The sequence below is a fragment of the Eucyclogobius newberryi genome, unplaced genomic scaffold, assembly GCF_026437365.1.
Source record: "Eucyclogobius newberryi isolate DKJ021-1_F unplaced genomic scaffold, fEucNew1.0.hap1 SCAF_123, whole genome shotgun sequence".
Classification (NCBI taxonomy): Eukaryota; Metazoa; Chordata; class Actinopteri; order Gobiiformes; family Gobiidae; genus Eucyclogobius; species Eucyclogobius newberryi.
Genome location: NW_027315750.1, coordinates 219,020 through 237,708, shown reverse-complemented (window position 1 = coordinate 237,708; position 18,689 = coordinate 219,020). Strand labels below are relative to the sequence as shown.

At 44.3% G+C, this 18,689-nt stretch overlaps 7 non-coding genes across 7 annotated transcripts; 3 read left to right on the top strand and 4 right to left on the bottom strand.

Annotated features, from left to right (window-relative positions):
- Nucleotides 1-1,409: 1,409 nt before the first annotated feature.
- Nucleotides 1,410-1,500, top strand: trnar-ucu (transfer RNA arginine (anticodon UCU)). The gene is given in 2 exon segments: nucleotides 1,410-1,446; nucleotides 1,465-1,500. It is a non-coding gene; the product is annotated as a tRNA-Arg (tRNA).
- A 2,163-nt stretch (nucleotides 1,501-3,663) lies between these two features.
- trnav-uac (transfer RNA valine (anticodon UAC)) lies at nucleotides 3,664-3,736 on the top strand. The gene has a single exon. It is a non-coding gene; the product is annotated as a tRNA-Val (tRNA).
- Nucleotides 3,737-5,201: 1,465 nt separating this feature from the next.
- On the top strand, nucleotides 5,202-5,274 carry trnav-uac (transfer RNA valine (anticodon UAC)). The gene has a single exon. It is a non-coding gene; the product is annotated as a tRNA-Val (tRNA).
- Nucleotides 5,275-6,758: 1,484 nt separating this feature from the next.
- trnaa-agc (transfer RNA alanine (anticodon AGC)) lies at nucleotides 6,759-6,830 on the bottom strand. The gene has a single exon. It is a non-coding gene; the product is annotated as a tRNA-Ala (tRNA).
- A 3,720-nt stretch (nucleotides 6,831-10,550) lies between these two features.
- Nucleotides 10,551-10,622, bottom strand: trnaa-agc (transfer RNA alanine (anticodon AGC)). The gene has a single exon. It is a non-coding gene; the product is annotated as a tRNA-Ala (tRNA).
- Nucleotides 10,623-12,732: 2,110 nt separating this feature from the next.
- Nucleotides 12,733-12,804, bottom strand: trnam-cau (transfer RNA methionine (anticodon CAU)). Its single transcript has one exon. It is a non-coding gene; the product is annotated as a tRNA-Met (tRNA).
- Nucleotides 12,805-13,665: 861 nt separating this feature from the next.
- On the bottom strand, nucleotides 13,666-13,737 carry trnaa-agc (transfer RNA alanine (anticodon AGC)). The gene has a single exon. It is a non-coding gene; the product is annotated as a tRNA-Ala (tRNA).
- Nucleotides 13,738-18,689: the final 4,952 nt, after the last annotated feature.

Sequence of the window (18,689 nt, the reverse complement as noted above, 5' to 3'; positions counted from 1 at the left end):
ATTGGAAGAGCTATCGCAGGCAAAATCTATGAGGTAACATTGGTCACTGAATATCTAGCTGAAACAGGTTAAAGTAGCATTTATGAGGCGCTGTGTCTTAGATGGTCAAAGTGCCTGTCTAGTAAACAGAAGATCCTGTTCAAATCCCAGCAGTGCCTTCATGATAGCCTTTCAAGCAAATCAGTTGTTTACATGTACAGAAAAACTTATCACCCGAAAGAGCTCTTACATTTTGCAATTAGAGATTGAAAAGTATCCCTGAGTAAATGCACTCTTTTCACTCCTTGTTTCTCAGTTTGATGGTAAGGATTGATTGATTGATTGATTGATTGATTGATTGATTGATGTAGACCGTTTTCGGATGACTGTTTTGCTTTTGTGAAAAAGGGGAATCAGACAAAAGTTGCAAAGGCATTCAAAGGCTGTGAGTTCGAGACCCACCAGAGTCACTGTTGTAACCCCTGTTATCTACATTGGTAAATAGGAAAGCCTGCTTGTGTTATTAACTGATGAAAGGAACTGCTAAACTTGGTTCAATTACCACAGAATCCCAGTGTGCTATAGGCTGGCCACTGCTTGGTAGGAGTTTCCCGTACGTGAGTGACTGTTCCATCCTTCCTTCACGTCCCGCTCAATCTCGTCTTCTTCTAAAGAGTTTGGCGCTGTCCTCAGAAGCTTTGGTCTTACTCAGCACCTGAGTGGCCCCACCAAGGGCAAAGGGCACACTCTGGACCTGCTAATGACAAAGCGGGTTAATATTTCAAATTACAGTGTGGTAAATGTTACTTTGATGGTTTCTGTATTTCTCCAGGTGCAATGAGTTTGCAGTCTTCTTTGCAAGACTCAGTTCAGAACATTAAAAATACCATTATTTGCAGATAACAAGCACGCAGCCAGCTAGACAACTGGAGTTAACCCATTTTGCATTTGTGGCTGACAAAACTTTCCAAGAGATCACCACAAGTCTGAGTTCCACTACATGCTGCCTTTATGCATTGCCTACTAGATTTTTAAAGTCTATGGTGAGCAGTCTGTTGGCTCCAATCAATCAAAAAGTCAACATGTTGCTTGGATCTGGAATTTTCCCAAGATCCTTAAAACTGCAGTCATTAAGCCTGTCTTAAAGAAGAGCAGTTTTGATGCCACAGTGCTAAATAATTACCGGCCCATCTCAAACCTACCACTACTCAGTTGTCCATTCAAGCATGCAAATTATTTACAACGACAGAAAATGCGCTGCTGTTACAAATTGGAATAAGATGGAAAAGTATCCCTGCACACACAGATTAACTGCACTCTTTTCACTTTTTGATTCTCAGTTTGTTGGCAAGGAATGACTGATGTGGACCCATTTTGGATGAAAAACGTGTTTTGCGTTCGTGGAAATGAGCACCATGTAAGGATGTATGGGCTCTGTGGCGCAATGGATAGCGCATTGGACTTCTAGGCATAATTTGCAAGGGCATTCAAAGGTTGTGGGTTCGAGTCCCACCAGAGTCGCTAATGGTGAGAGAACATATAAGTTTTTTACAATGGAAAATCTGCTCGCTTTACTATCTGATGAAAGGCACTGCTGAACGAGGTTCAATTGCCAAGTGTGCTTGAAAAAGTAAGCAAATACATCGGCATTATGTCAAATAACATTATCTTGCAATTTTTCCTCAATATCCAGATTAACTGCAGTATATTGAGTGCGCAATAAATTGGCGAGAGTCGATTGATTGAAAGACTTCCAGTTTTTTTATAGCTACATTGGTACAGGGGATTTAGCTCAAAGGTAGAAAGATTGATGCCCTCGCTCTCCATTAAACACAGTTGATTGGACAGGGGCTGAACTTTCGAATGTTGCTGGCTCGCTTTAAAAAAAAAGATATTGCTGCTTGTCGTGTCGCAAATATTTAATTGAGCGGGCTGTTTGTCTCTGTGGCGCAATTGGCCAGCGCGCTCTGCTGTTAACCTGGAGGTTGGTGGTTCGAGCCCACCCAGGGAAGATTGAAAGAGCTATTGCAGGCAAAATCTATGAGGTAACATTGGTCACTGATTTCTAGCTGAAACAGGTTAAAGTAACATTTAAGAGGCGCTGTGGCTTCGATGGTCAAAGTGCCAGCAGTGCCTTCATGATAGCCTTTCAAGCATATCAGTTGTTTACATGTACAGAAAAACTTATCACCCAAAAGAGCTCTTACATTTTGCAATTAGAGATTGAAAAGTATCCCTGAATAAACAGAGTAAATGCACTCTTTTCACTCCTTGTTTCTCAGTTTGATGGTAAGGAATGATTGATTGATTGATTGATTGATTGATTGATGTAGACCGTTTTCAGATGACTGTTTTGCTTTTGTGAAAAAGGGGAATCAGACAAAAGTTGCAAAGGCATTCAAAGGCTGTGAGTTCGAGACCCACCAGAGTTACTGTTGTAACCCCTGTTATCTACATTGGTAAATAGGAAAGCCTGCTTTTGTTATTAACTGATGAAAGGAACTGCTAAACTTGGTTCAATTACCACAGAATCCCAGTGTGCTATAGGCTGGCCACTGCTTGGTAGGAGTTTCCCGTACGTGAGTGACTGTTCCTTCCTTCCTTCACGCCCCGCTCAACCTCGTCTTCTTCTAAAGAGTTTGGCGCTGTCCTCAGAAGCTTTGGTCTTACTCAGCACCTGAGGGGCCCCACCAAGGGCAAAGGGCACACTCTGGACCTGCTAATGACAAAGCGGGTTAATGTTCGGCAGGAGTTATTAAAAGTTGGTTTAATAACTGTAAAGAGACGAAAAATCTTGGGAGATATACAAGATAAGCATTTGTAAAGAAACTTGGAAAGACCTTTTTTCCACATCAAATTTTACAGTTCTTCAACCACACATGAAGAGTCACCTGAACAGGGACTTGAACCCTGGACCCTCAGATTAAAAGTCTGATGCTCTACCGACTGATGGACGCATCATATGGCAATGGCATACAGTACATACATTGGCCATTCACTCACCTTAGCCAGCACAACAGCCCAGAGGCAGCCATGAAGACACGTGAAGAGGATCCATTGCGTTGTCAGCACAGGCAAATAAATGAACCATTTTATTGTCACCACTTGTGCTTCTTCATGTTCCTCATTTGGGTTGTCTTGTCAAAAATAGGAATTGTACTGCAGCAATCATGACTCTTGTTCCAAGTTTTATTTCCAATTAGACCTCAACCATAGCCACTGTCTGTCTGCATTTCACAGAAAGTGCTTCATAGTTGGATTGTAGTTTTAGCTTCACCCCAACTGAATTGAATATTTTTGTATGGGTACTTTCTTTGTGTGTGAGTATTTTTCATTCTGATCATTTTTGCCAGAGTTCATTTCTATACAGCTACTTTTTGCTAAGGTAACATTTTGATCCAAGTTGTGTCTACCCTTGCCCTCATGTGCTATGTCTGTGTGCATTTAATAGTGCAATTATTTGTAAAATTGCTTATGATTTTCATATTTTGGCTTATAAATAAAAGTAGATCCTGATTACCTAGTCTTGATCAATGTTTGTGTAGTTCTGCACCTTTATAATGTAGCTCCAATTTGAGCTATGTGAAAGACAGTTACACAAAGGACTTGCAAAACAAATAGTAGATTTACTCAACAGGGCAAATCAAAGAGAGAAGCCATGTAGGATGCAGGCACATGCTCTGTGGTTTCATTGTGTAGAGGTCATCACATCTGCTTTACAGGCAGAAGGTCCTGGGTTCGATCCCCAGTGAAACCAGCTGTGTGTTTCATGCAAACTCTCATTGACTTTGAGCATGCTGTTGGTGCTTTAAAGCTCCATGACTTTACTGTGCCCCTCTTGCTTACTGAAATAAAAGCTTCATCTGTTGAGCTCATATTGTGTTCAATTGCTACAGCTTACCTATCATCTTGTATCTTTCATTCAGTCCTCTAATTCTTTCAACAAGGTTTAAATAAATGCACTTTCTATGTTCACATGCAGAAATCTGGGGATGAACCAGGGACTTCTAGATCTTCAGTCTATCGCTCTGCCAAATGAGTTATTTTGGTAAGGACAGCTGGTGGGTTCATGTCTTAAACAGGAACCTACTTATACACCCCAAGCATTTGATATTTGCTGAATGCCAATGGAAATGCGTGTGCACAATCTCTTTAGGTAACTTTGAGGTGGGTTGGTAATCAATCTGATATGATTTAAAACACACGTTCAAGGGTGTTTTTTACGTAGGGGGACAATGTGAAGATTGTTGCGTCATTCCACCCCAAATTCTGTCAACAAGTCGGCAGGAGTTATTAAAAGTTGGTTTAATAACTGTAAAGAGACTAAAAATCTTGGGAGATATACAAGATAAGCATTTGTAAAGAAACTTGGAAAGACCTTTTTCCACATCAAATTTTACAGTTCTTCAACCACACATGAAGAGTCACCTGAACAGGGACTTGAACCCTGGACCCTCAGATTAAAAGTCTGATGCTCTACCGACTGATGGACGCATCATATGGCAATGGCATACAGCACATACATTGGCCATTCACTCACCTTAGCCAGCACAACAGCCCAGAGGCAGCCATAAAGACACGTGAAGAGGATCCATTGCGTTGTCAGCACAGGCAAATAAATGAACCATTTTATTGTCACCACTTGTGCTTCTTCATGTTCCTCATTTTGTTTGTCTTGTCAAAAGTAGGAATTGTACTGCAGCAATCATGACTCTTGTTCCAAGTTTTATTTCCAATTAGACCTCAACCAGAGCCACTGTCTGTCTGCAATTCACAGAAAGTGCTTCATAGTTGGATTGTAGTTTTAGCTTCGCCCCCACTTGAATTGAATATTTTTGTATGGGTACTTTCTTTGTGTGTGAGTATTTTTCATTCTGATCATTTTTGCCAGAGTTCATTTCTATACAGCTACTTTTTGCTAAGGTAACATTTTGATCCAAGTCGTGTCTACCCTTGCCCTCATGTGCTATGTCTGTGTGCATTTAATAGTGCAATTATTTGTAAAATTGCTTATGATTTTCATATTTTGGCTAATAAATAAAAGTAGATCCTGATTACCTAGTCTTGATCAATGTCCGTGTAGTTCTGCACCTTTATAATGTAGCTCCAATTTGAGCTATGTGAAAGACAGTTACACAAAGGACTTGCAAAACAAATAGTAGATTTACTCAACAGGGCAAATCAAAGAGAGCAGCCCTGTAGGATGCAGGCACATGCTCTGTGGTTTCATTGTGTAGAGGTCATCACATCTGCTTTACACGCAGAAGGTCCTGGGTTCGATCCCCAGTGAAACCAGCTGTGTGTTTCATGCAAACTCTCATTGACTTTGAGCATGCTGTTGGTGCTTTAAAGCTCCATGACTTTACTGTGCCCCTCTTGCATAGTGAAATAAAAGCTTCATCTGTTGAGCTCATATTGTGTTCAATAGCTACAGCGTACCTATCATCTTGTATCTTTCATTCAGTCCTCTAATTCTTTCAACAAGGTTTAAAGAAATGCGCTTTCTATGTTCACATGCAGAAATCTGGGGATGAACCAGGGACTTCTAGATCTTCAGTCTATCGCTCTGCCAAATGAGTTATTTTGGTAAGGACAGCTGGTGGGTTCATGTCTTAAACAGGAACCTACTTATACACCCCAAGCATTTGATATTTGCTTAATGCCAATGGAAATGCGTGTGCACAATCTCTCAAGGTAACTTTGAGGTGGGTTGGTAATCAATCTGATATGATTTAAAACACACGTTCAAGGGTGTTTTTTACGTAGGGGGACAATGTGAAGATTGTTGCGTCATTCCACCCCAAATTCTGTCAACAAGTCGGCAGGAGTTATTAAAAGTTGGTTTAATAACTGTAAAGAGACTAAAAATCTTGGGAGATATACAAGATAAGCATTTGTAAAGAAACTTGGAAAGACCTTTTTCCACATCAAATTTTACAGTTCTTCAACCACACATGAAGAGTCACCTGAACAGGGACTTGAACCCTGGACCCTCAGATTAAAAGTCTGATGCTCTACCGACTGATGGACGCATCATATGGCAATGGCATACAGTACATACATTGGCCATTCTCTCACCTTAGCCAGCACAACAGCCCAGAGGCAGCCATGAAGACACGTGAAGAGGATCCATTGCGTTGTCAGCACAGGCAAATAAATGAACCATTTTATTGTCACCACTTGTGCTTCTTCATGTTCCTCATTTGGGTTGTCTTGTTAAAAATAGGAATTGTACTGCAGCAATCATGACTCTTGTTCCAAGTTTTATTTCCAATTAGACCTCAACCAGAGCCACTGTCTGTCTGCAATTCACAGAAAGTGCTTCATAGTCGGATTGTAGTTTTAGCTTCGCCCCCACTTGAATTGAATATTTTTGTATGGGTACTTTTTTTGTGTGTGAGTATTTTTCATTCTGATCATTTTTGCCAGAGTTCATGATCCACATTATTTTCTGAAACTAGCGCAATTACATTACCAGATTTAACTCTCCATGAATTCATGGAGACAGCATTCTAAGCTCAGGTTTGGCGAGACATACCTATACTGGAAGTTGGGAATGTCGCCCAGGCTGCCTGAATGGGCCACTTTGTCTCACCTTCCTGCAGGTAGTGTGGATGGATGAAATAATATTGTTTGAATTTTATAAGTGCTGCAAGGTTCAAAGGTAATGCGGGACAGGGAGCTTGCACTGAATCACCACATGTGCTGATTTTGAAATATTTCAGTGAAGGTCTCTAAAATTCACTGCAGTGTAATCTGGCAAAGACTACAGTGTCGCCTGGAGATGCAGGGAATTGAACCCTGGACCTCATACATGCTAAGCATGCGCTCTACCACTGAGCTACATCCCCTTCCGTAACAATGCCTTAAATGATAGAATGGACAAAAACAGAACAGATAGAATAGAAACAACAGAAACAGTGACCAGAAAGACAATTCAATTCTTGATTTTTTTTTAAATTCCAATTTGACTGGTTAGGACACAAAGGTTTGTCCCATTGTTACTTTACTTACATGTGCGTCACTTTTTGTGTGTTACAGTAACTTTTTTGGCCTGATCACCCAGTCCACAAGTGTTCCTGTACCTATATATTTACAAATCAAGCACTGTTAACCCTTTAAGCGCCAAAGAGCTAATGACAAAGCGGGTTAATATTTCAAATTACAGTGTGGTAAATGTTACTTTGTCTGATGGTTTCTGTATTTTTCCAGGTGCAATGAGTTTGCAGTCTTCTTTGCAAGACTCAGTTCAGAACATTAAAAATACCATTATTTGCAGATAACAAGCACGCAGCCAGCTAGACAACTGGAGTTAACCCATTTTGCATTTGTGGCTGACAAAAGTGTCCAAGAGATCACCACAAGTCTGAGTTCCACTACATCAAATCAAATCAATTTATTTTTGTAAGGCCCAAAATCACAACAACAGTTGCCTCTGAGGGCCACAGGGAGAAATGAATCAACAATGTCTGTGGTGGCGATGAAGTCAGACAATGTCTGTGGTGGCGAGGGAGTCAGACAATGTCTGTGGTGGCGAGGGACGATGTCCCAGGGTCCTCTGTCCTTAGACTCTCCTTCTCGGCCAGGAAAAACTACAAAAAAAACCTCTTTGGAAAAAAAGCGTAGAAACTTGGAGGAGTTCCAGTGAAGGAGAGATCCGACTCTCACAGACGGACAGACGGACACGAGGGAGACAGGAGCTGGACCCACTCTTCAGGCAGATGAGGGACCGACTGAGGCAAACTGGACCCACTCTTCAGGCAGATGAGGGACCGACTGAGGCGAACTGGACCCACTCTTCAGGCAGATGAGGGACCGACTGAGGCGAACTGGACCCACTCTTCAGGCAGATGAGGGACCGACTGAGGCGAACTGGACCCACTCTTCAGGCAGCTGAGGGACCGACTGAGGCGAACTGGACCCACTCTTCAGGCAGATGAGGGACCGTCGGAGGCGAGCTGGACCCACTCGTCAGGCAGATGAGGGACCGTCGGGGGCGAGCTGGACCCACCCCTCAGGCAGATGAGGGACCGTCCACACAGGGCAGGGACCACTTCACCAGGGGAGGGGCATCTGGGTCCACAGGTCCTCAGGAGTGAGAGAAAGAAAAAGAAGGCGGTGAACAGTTTGCAAGTGGAATCAAAAAATAAATATTGTTTGATAGCATAAGTAGTCAGAAGAAGAAGAGGATAGTGCTCAAGCTGTCATACTTCCCCCAGCATAGTTACTCCTAGGGCAGCGTAGCTAAAGCTGTGGGTTTATGTTTCTGTTCCTAACTAGTCTGACCATAAGCGATTTCGAAGAGGAACGTTTTAAGCCTGGACTTAAATGAAGAGACTGTGTCAGCATATTTAACATGGGTCGGGAGCTGATTCCATAACACAGGAGCTTGGTAGCTAAACGCGCTACCTCCTACAGTACTTTTAGAGACTCTTGGCACCACCAGAAGGCCGGCATTCTGAGAGCGAAGAGCTCTGTTTGGATGATATGGTTCTATAGCATCTTTGAGGTAGGATGGGGCCATGTCATTTATGGCTTTGTAGGTCAAGAGTAGAATTTTGAATTTGATTCTAAACTCGACAAGGAGCCAGTGAAGAGACTTCAGCACTGGCGTAATGTGCTCTCTTCTTTTTGTTCCTGTTAGTAATCTTGCTGCTGCATTTTGAACCAGTTGAAAGCTTTTTATGGAGCTTTTAGGACACGCTGCAAGCAGGGAGTTACAGTAGTCTAATCTAGTCGTTACAAATGCATGGATACGTTTTTCGGCATCACTTTTAGGCAGGATTCTTCTGATTTTGGCGATGTTGCGCAAATGGAAATAGGCTGTTTTACAAGCTTGATTTATATGAGCTTTAAATGAGAGCTCCTGGTCAAATAAGACTCCAAGGTTTCTTACAGTAGAACTGGAGGCTACACTGACATTGTCCAGTGTGACTATCTGCTCAGATAGCGCATCTTGTAGATGCTTAGGGCCAAGCACAATGACCTCGGTTTTTTCAGGGTTAAGAAGCAGGTAGTTTAGTGTCATCCAGGTTTTTATCTCCTTCACACAAGTACTAAGTCTGTCTACTTGATCGCTCTGATCAGGTTTCATTGATAAATACAGCTGAGTGTCGTCTGCATAGCAGTGGAAGTTAATGTCATGCTTTCTGATAATGTTGCCTAATGGCAGCATATAAAGAGTAAACAGAATTGGACCGAGTACCGAACCCTGTGGCACACCGTAAATTACTTTAGAGCAAGGTGAGGAGCTCTGGTTTACATTAACAAATTGGAACCTATCAGATAGATAGGATTTAAACCAGCTGAGGGCTGTTCCTCCAACACCTACATCACATTCTAACCTCTGCAGTAGAATGTTGTGGTCAATGGTGTCAAACGCTGCGCTGAGGTCCAACAGAACCAGGACTGAGACCAGTCCATCGTCAGCGGCTAATAACAAATCATTTGTGACTTAAACAGTGCAGTTTCAGTGCTGTGGTGGGCTCTGAACCCTGCTGTGGTGGGCTCTGAACCCTGACTGGAAAACTTCAAATAAGTTATTGTCCTGCAGGTGGCGACAAAGCTGTTTTACTACAACTTTTTCAAGGATTTTAGAGACGAAGGGAAGATTTGAAATAGGTCTGTAGTTTACCAATAGGTCGGGATCTAGATTAGGCTTTTTCAGAAGAGGTTTAATGACTGCATGTTTGAAGGACTGTGGAACATAGCCACTTTCGAGTGAAGTATTTATTATATTAAGAATAGGGTCTATAATTAGGGGAAGAATGTCTTTGAGGAGTCTGCTTGGAATGGGGTCTAGGACACAAGTTGAGCTTTTAGAGGACATAATGGCTGAAGTTATCTCTGCTTGATCAACAGCTGTGAACCTTTCTAGGTTTACAGCTGGATTTATATGGGACGTTAGATTTACATTTTGGGCTAGTTCAGGGCTAATAGCGGGGGTAATTTTATCTAATTTATCTCTGATTGTTTTTATTTTATTATTAAAACATAGGAGGAAATCATCAGAGCTAAGTGTAGCTGGGATTGAGGGCTCTACTGCACTGTGACAGTTTGTTAGCCTAGCTACAGTGCTGAAAAGGAATTTAGTGTTACTTTTGTTGACTTCTATTAGATTTGAATAATATCTGGTTTGGGCCTTACGCAGAGCCTGCTTATAGGACAGCAGGCAACTTTTCCATGCTTTTAGGGATTCTTCGGTGTGAGAGCGACGAAATAATCCCTCTAACTTTCTAACTTTTTTTTTATGTGAACGCAGTTCTTGGTTGTACCATGGGGAGGCGCGCTTTGGCCTAATGACCTTCTGTTTTAACGGCGCGACAACGTCAAGAGCAGACTTCAGAGAATTCATGGTCAAGTCAACACATTGATCACTTAAACTGGGACTAAAACTGTTCTCAGCAGGATCACATGACATGTCACTGAATATTGGCTCTATTATTTCTTTGAATTTTGAGATAGATTTTTCAGATATTGTCCTTTTCATTATAACTTTGAAATATTTCAGTGAAGGTCTCTAAAATTCACTGCAGTGTAATCTGGCAATTAGCAAAGACTACAGTGTCGCCTGGAGATGCAGGGAATTGAACCCTGGACCTCATACATGCTAAGCATGCGCTCTACCACTGAGCTACATCCCCTTCCGTAACAATGCCTTAAATGATAGAATGGACAAAAACAGAACAGATAGAATAGAAACAACAGAAACAGTGACCAGAAAGACAATTCAATTCTTGATTTTTTTTTTAAATTCCAATTTGACTGGTTAGGACACAAAGGTTTGTCCCATTGTTACTTTACTTACATGTGCGTCACTTTTTGTGTGTTACAGTAACTTTTTTGGCCGGATCACCCAGTCCACAAGTGTTCCTGTACCTATATATTTACAAATCAAGCACTGTTAAGCAGGTGGCATCCTTTGCTGGTCAGGGGGAAGAGAAAGGTATGTTTCCAACAGGGTTCTAAGAAATATGAAGCAATGCCAATGGATTTCTTGCCCATCAGCTTGACCACCTGGCCACCACAATACTGCATCTTTGGAAAATTACAGTAAAAGCGTGAGACCAATAAAAAAAAATCAAGATATGCTTGTCCAGTCTAGAATTGCTGGAAAACATGACTGATCCCAAATGAAGCAAAGTATGCGCTCTACCGCTGACCCACTTTGTCTAGAAATGCTCCAAAAAGAAACACCAACCAACCTGCTAGTCTATAGATGCATAGAAAAGCTAAAGGCTGATTACAAATTTTCACATGCTGCACCCAAATCGATACCATGTTGCTATGCCTCTCTTCACCTCCGTCCAGCTTGAATGTACTCGTAACCACAGCGAGTCTTGTACATAATCCAGCCACAAGTGTTCCAGCAGGACAGACTAGATATTCCCATACCGGGAGTTGAACCCGGGTTAGAAAAACAAGTCCAATGTTCTATTGTTTCTGGTGGGGCAGGTAACATACTGGGTGTATGATGGTAGAACAGAAGAGGGAGAAGCGTGGTTAAAGTCACCAGAGACGAGGAAGAGAGCCTGTGGGTGCTGTGTTTGCAGCCTACAAGTGCAGGAGAGCAGTGCTTCACAAGCATATTGAGCATTGGCAGACGGGGCCACATAGACTGCGATCAAAATCACATGTGAGAACTCCCGGGGCAGATAATATATCTTTTCTTCCCGCATTCTCTAGTTCTGTCCGCCCGCAGCAGATGAAAATTGTCCAAACCTACAATAGAGTCTGGCATTTCTGCTGTTAACCAGGTCTCTGTGAAAATCAAGACACTGCTGTCCCTATAAATCCTCTGGGACCGCATGAGGCTCGCTATTTCCGTCATTTTATTTTGAAGGGACCTCACGTTACCCATGACTACGGCGGGAACCGACTTCCTGTTTGTCCCTCTCTTCTCTCGGAGTTTACGTCCAGCCCGTCTGCTTCGTTGCGTTTTCCTTAGGATGTCCGCCGGGATAACGTGACGATCTCCGGGTAAGACGACTGTTCTCCACAGTTTCATTAGTTCCTCCTTTGTGTAAACGCGGTACGGCGCCGGCCGGGGGGCGGGGCCGGAGCCGGGGGACTCAGAGCCAAGACACATCGCCACGACACGACGAAAACACTCAATCCAGCCGAATAAAGTCAAAAACAGTTGAATTAAAAACGATTCCAGCGCGTGTCCCTATCCTACAGTAAAATAGAAAAAATATACTAACTATATTTACAAAATATAGGAGATAAAGCACAATAAGTGTGAGAAAAAAAGAGAGAGCGTTTACACCGGGCTGCTAGCTGTACCAGCGCCTTATGACGTATAAAGAAGGCCTCATTGATGCTTGAGAGTTAAGGAACAGTTCTGTATGTAATAGATATAAGCCCATTCCACGTGCAACAAGTCTAGTGATTAGTATTTTCCTTGTGGCTCAGCCTATTAGACCATGGACCTGAAATCCACAATCCCGGATTTTGGAGGCTAGTATCCTGTGCATATTGCTTATGGGGTTATGTACCCATAATAGACTCAAATTGCTTCAAAATGTCTATTCATGGGTCTTTGTTGACCTACATCTTCTTTCACTACTCAGCTATCCTTTTCCCCAAAAAAGAAATAACAATATAGGATGGATAAAAGAAATGTGCTGCTAGATTCAAAGCAAATGTGGAACTGGGAGCTTGCGCTGAAGATCGGCTTCCATCATCCAACACATTACTGACTAGCTTGGTTAATTTGGATTGACAATCGCAATAATGCAAGTAAAAAAGTTCTAGCAGAGGATGGTTTCGATCCATCGACCTCTGGGTTATGGGCCCAGCACGCTACCGCTGCGCCACTCTGCTGATTGGCTGTGATCATGGGACTCAAACCCACAATCCCTGGTTCAAGAGGCCAGTGCGTAATGCCCATCGGGCTGTATACGTCTAATAGACTCAAATTGCTTCAAAATATGAAATCTAATTTTAAAGGAATGTGGAACTGGGATCTTGCTACGAAAGACTGTGCTCTAACACTGAGCTACATAACCATCTCTTGACTGTCATGATTATTTTCCAAGCAAGACCTGGAGTCAACACTTTTCACTTTGTGCCATCAACAGAATATTGAATGGAGATGCAGGGGATTGAAACAAGGATTTCATACATGCCCTCGTTCTGAAAGAATGGCTCCGAAATTAAACATCACCAAACATGCTGGTTTATAGAATAGAACGAAATCTCAAAATCTGTACTGCTAAACACACGTTGCTGACAGGAATCGAACTTGCGCGGGGAAACCCCAATAGATTTCAAGTCTTAACCTCTCGGCCACAACAACAATACACATTTAAACTGTGTTTAAGAAAGTGGAAATGATCCACATTATTTTCTGAAACTAGCGCAATTACATTACCAGATTTAACTCTCCATGAATTCATGGAGACAGCATTCTAAGCTCAGGTTTGGCGAGACATACCTATACAGGAAGTTGGGAATGTCGCCCAGGCTGCCTGAATGGGCCACTTTGTCTCACCTTCCTGCAGGTAGTGTGGATGGATGAAATAATATTGTTTGAATTTTATAAGTGCTGCAAGGTTCAAAGGTAATGCGGGACAGGGAGCTTGCACTGAATCACCACATGTGCTGATTTTGAAATATTTCAGTGAAGGTCTCTAAAATTCACTGCAGTGTAATCTGGCAATTAGTAAAGACTACAGTGTCGCCTGGAGATGCAGGGAATTGAACCCTGGACCTCATACATGCTAAGCATGCGCTCTACCACTGAGCTACATCCCCTTCCGTAACAATGCCTTAAATGATAGAATGGACAAAAACAGAACAGATAGAATAGAAACAACAGAAACAGTGACCAGAAAGACAATTCAATTCATGATTTTTTTTTAAATTCCAATTTGACTGGTTAGGACACAAAGGTTTGTCCCATTGTTACTTTACTTACATGTGCGTCACTTTTTGTGTGTTACAGTAACTTTTTTGGCCTGATCACCCAGTCCACAAGTGTTCCTGTACCTATATATTTACAAATCAAGCACTGTTAACCCTTTAAGCGCCAAAGTCGCAGAAATGCAACTTTACCGTACAAGGAAATTAATGAAATAATAGTAGAAAATGAATCACTTCAGTCATTGGTCGGTTCGGTGCAACTTCCTCTTATTAGCCAGGTATGATCCAGGGCAGATCCGGTAAGGAAAAAAATGGCTGGAGGAAGTACACGTGGCATGCAATTTACAGCAGATTCTGACTCTGAAGGGTATTATCTCCCCGAGAGTGACGATGGATTTCCAAGTGGAGATGAAGGGACTTCGAAACAACGGACAGGTGCAAAGGACAGACGGAGGCGAGGAACCAGTGGAACCAGTGGCTGCAGTAAAACTTGCCCGGTGGATGAGAGCTGGGACATGCTGAGAGAGGTCGAGGTATTTGAGGCATGGATCAAACCTTTTGAAGACCCAGTTGGCTACACAGGAGAGATGGATCTGACGGATGCTAATCCATTTGATATTCTGTCACTCTTTCTGACCGATCAGTTTTGGACTTTCATTACTGATGAGACAAATAGATATGCACATCAGTGTATGGCACCTATGATTCTGAAGCCACATTCAAGATTTCTTGAGTGGTATGATGTATCAGTCACCGAAATGAAAGCTTTCTTCGCTTTGCATCTCTCCATGGGCCTTGTTGAGAAACCTGAAATCGAGGATTACTGGGGAACATTTTGGCTTACACAAACGCCTGGATTTGGAAATGTAATGTCAAGAAACAGATTTGAAATCATTCTTTCGTTCTTTCATTTTGTCAACAATAATGATTATGTGAGAACAGGCGAGCCCGGGCACGATAAACTGTTCAAAGTCCGCCCAATAATAGATTTGATTATTCCCAAATTTGCAGCAGTTTACAGTCCAATCAAGGAGCTTTCTTTAGATGAAATGACAATAGCTTTCAAGGGGAGATCTTCACTAAAATGTTACTCTCCGAATAAACCTGACAAATATGGCTATAGAGTGTATTCCCTGAGTGAAAGCTGTTCAGGGTATGTTTTGCGCTGGTCAATGCACACTGGACAGTACAAAAATAATGCAAGCAACATCAGTGCAACACACGCAGTTGTCCGTGAGTTGGTTTCTCCCTTTACGGGCAAAGGACACGATATTTACATGGACAGTTACTATACCTCGCCTGTAATTGCAAATGAATTAGCAGATTTGGAAACTGGACTGTGTGGGACGGTAAGGATTACCAGGTTGGGGATGCCAAAATGCCTTGGTAAAAGTGTCTTACAGCTGAAAAAAGGAGATGACCCAGTTTTTTGCAGAAAGGGAAAACTCCTGGCTTGTGCTTGGCACGATACTAAACGTCTCACCATGTTGTCCACAGTCCATGGAAATGATTGTGTTCAGAGGAGGATCCGATCCAAGACAGATGACACTGGCTTCCGTGACATCAAAAGACCTGTATGTGTCGACCAGTACAACGCCTACATGGGTGGAGTGGACACTGCTGACCAGAGGATGAAGACATACCTCTTTCCACACAGGTCCCGGAAATGGTATCATCGCATATTCAATGCCATTATAAGCATAAGTATTGTCAACTCACACATCATATACACCAAAACCACTCCAGGCCCACACAAACCTTTAAAGGTTTACATTCAGAACATTATTGATGCATTACTGGCTGATCACTCCAAAAAACAAGAAAGGCGCTCAAGACCGGAGGGTGAAATGCCACAGAGACTCACAGAGCGTCATTGGCTTTGTCAAGCAGAGGGACGTCCAGACTGCGCCGTGTGCTCTGACCGCTCTCGTACCAAAGGCAGGCGGCAAACAAAGTACAGGTGCCGTCAGTGTGGCGTTGGCCTCTGTGCGGTTCCATGCAACGAGAGATACCATACGCTAAAAAACTTTAAATGCTGTCATTTGGATATGTAAAAGTGCAGGGTACCTTGACCCTGGATGGACATCTTTTCTGTGATGGCTCTCTCCTTTCTTCACTGCTTTCTCCACAACCTGCCTGGCACCAATGATGGATGTATAAGTTGGAAAAATAAAGAAAATGAAAAAAAATACATAATAAATACCGTGTTTGTCATCATTTGGTCAGAACTTGTAATCAGGGCCCGAGTTTGAAGATGTGAGCAAAAGGGGTGAAAATGGGTTAAAATGTGAAAAAACACCAAAATGAGCAAAATGAAATAATCCCCCATCATCAGTGCACAGTTTGCCCCCAGAAAAGCACTCCCCTGGGGCCTGGAGGTGATCTGACCACCAGAATATAGTACCATATACCACTGCTGGACTGGAAAAACCGAGCTTCCAGCCAATAGTACACTATACCCGAGGGACTCTGTCGTTTTTCGGCAATAGTACACTATACCCGAGGGACTCTGTCGTTTTTCGGCAATAGTACACTATACCCGAGGGACTCTGTCGTTTTTCGGCAATAGTACACTATACCCGAGGGACTCTGTCGTTTTTCGGCAATAGTACACTATACCCGAGGGACTCTGTCGTTTTTCGGCAATAGTACACTATACCCGAGGGACTCTGTCGTTTTTCGGCAATAGTACACTATACCCGACGGACTCTGTCGTTTTTCCGGGCCGTAGTATGAAGTTGTGAGCAAAAGGGGTGAAAATGGGTTAAAATGTGAAAAAACACCAAATTGAGCAAAATGAAATAATCCCCCATCATCAGTGCACTGTTTGCCCCCAGAAAAGCACTCCCCTGGGGCCTGGAGGTGATCTGACCATCAGAGTATAGCACCATATGCCCCTGAGGGACTTAGAGTAAAAACCGAAATAGTACACTATGTCTGAAAAGACTGTCGTTTTTCGGCAATAGTACACTATACCCGAGGGACTCTGTCGTTTTTCCGGGCCGTAGTATGAAGTTGTGAGCAAAAGGGGTGAAAATGGGTTAAAATGTGAAAAAACACCAAAATGAGCAAAATGAAATAATCCCCCATCATCAGTGCACTGTTTGCCCCAAGAAAAGCACTCCCCTGGGGCCTGGAGGTGATCTGACCATCATAGTATAGCACCATATGCCCCTGAGGGCATATGGTGACTCTGTCGTTTTTCGGCAATAGTACACTATATACCGTTGGACTTAGTCGTTTTTTGGGCTCGTGGGAATAAGCGTTCAGCTCAAGATTCCCGGGCTAAATCACGCTGCTCCCGAGAAATTCTTACGCTGCTCTCACGCGGAATGTGCAAAATGGTAATGCTGGGAGGGAGGGGCGGGCGGTTTTTGAGAATGACGTTTTTCGCAATCGAAACAGGTACATTTCCTGGTTGTGCGGCTACCGGGCAAGGAGCTCGTTTGACGGGCACACGAGAACCGCGATCGATGGGCCCCGTTCTGGTTTTATCCAGCTTCCAAGGCTCCTTCACAGCCGTAATGTCAAGTCATGGTTCGGAGGTGCGGAGGTGATTGTCGGATCACGGAGGCTCTGAATGGAGCCCCGCGCTCCGCGCTCCTCCGGGCTCTAAGCGCCGCTAAGACCCGGCATGAGAGGGTCTATTTTCGGCTTGATTTTACCAGACTCCCGGGCACTTCCAGAAGCTTCCTGTTTGCTCTGATTGCTCGGGGCAGAGCACGGTGTCACGCTGACCACGGGCTGTACGCGGAGGTGAGAGCTGGTTGTAAGGCGGATCACGGAGGCTCTGAATGGAGCCCCGCGCTCCGCGCTCCTCCGGGCTCTAAGCGCCGCTCAGACCCGGCATGAGAGGGTCTATTTTCGGCTTGATTTTACCAGACTCCCGGGCACTTCCAGAAGCTTCCTGTTTGCTCTGATTGCTCGGGGCAGAGCACGGTGTCACGCTGACCACGGGCTGTACGCGGAGGTGAGAGCTGGTTGTAAGGCGGATCACGGAGGCTCTGAATGGAGCCCGGCGCTCCGCGCTCCTCCGGGCTCTAAGCGCCGCTCAGACCCGGCATGAGAGGGTCTATTTTCGGCTTGATTTTACCAGACTCCCGGGCACTTCCAGAAGCTTCCTGTTTGCTCTGATTGCTCGGGGCAGAGCACGGTGTCACGCTGACCACGGGCTGTACGCGGAGGTGAGAGCTGGTTGTAAGGCGGATCACGGAGGCTCTGAATGGAGCCCCGCGCTCCGCGCTCCTCCGGGCTCTAAGCGCCGCTCAGACCCGGCATGAGAGGGTCTATTTTCGGCTTGATTTTACCAGACTCCCGGGCACTTCCAGAAGCTTCCTGTTTGCTCTGATTGCTCGGGGCAGAGCACGGTGTCACGCTGACCACGGGCTGTACGCGGAGGTGAGAGCTGGTTGTAAGGCGGATCACGGAGGCTCTGAATGGAGCCCCGCGCTCCGCGCTCCTCCGGGCTCTAAGCGCCGCTCAGACCCGGCATGAGAGGGTCTATTTTCGGCTTGATTTTACCAGACTCCCGGGCACTTCCAGAAGCTTCCTGTTTGCTCTGATTGCTCGGGGCAGAGCACGGTGTCACGCTGACCACGGGCTGTACGCGGAGGTGACCCGCTCCGTGATCTTAGCGCCGCCCAGACCCAGGGCCATCCACCCCGCACACGGCCAGACTTTGCCCGGCCAGGGAGCACCTTCTGCGGGTCGGAGGCTCCGGGTCGGAGCCCCTGGAGCCTGGAGCCCTCACCGGGCCCCGAACTCGGCTGCCGGAGGCAGTGCAGTGCCTCATGGATAAAAGGCACCCAGCCGTCCAACTCGCGTGAGGCGGAGCAGGGATCATC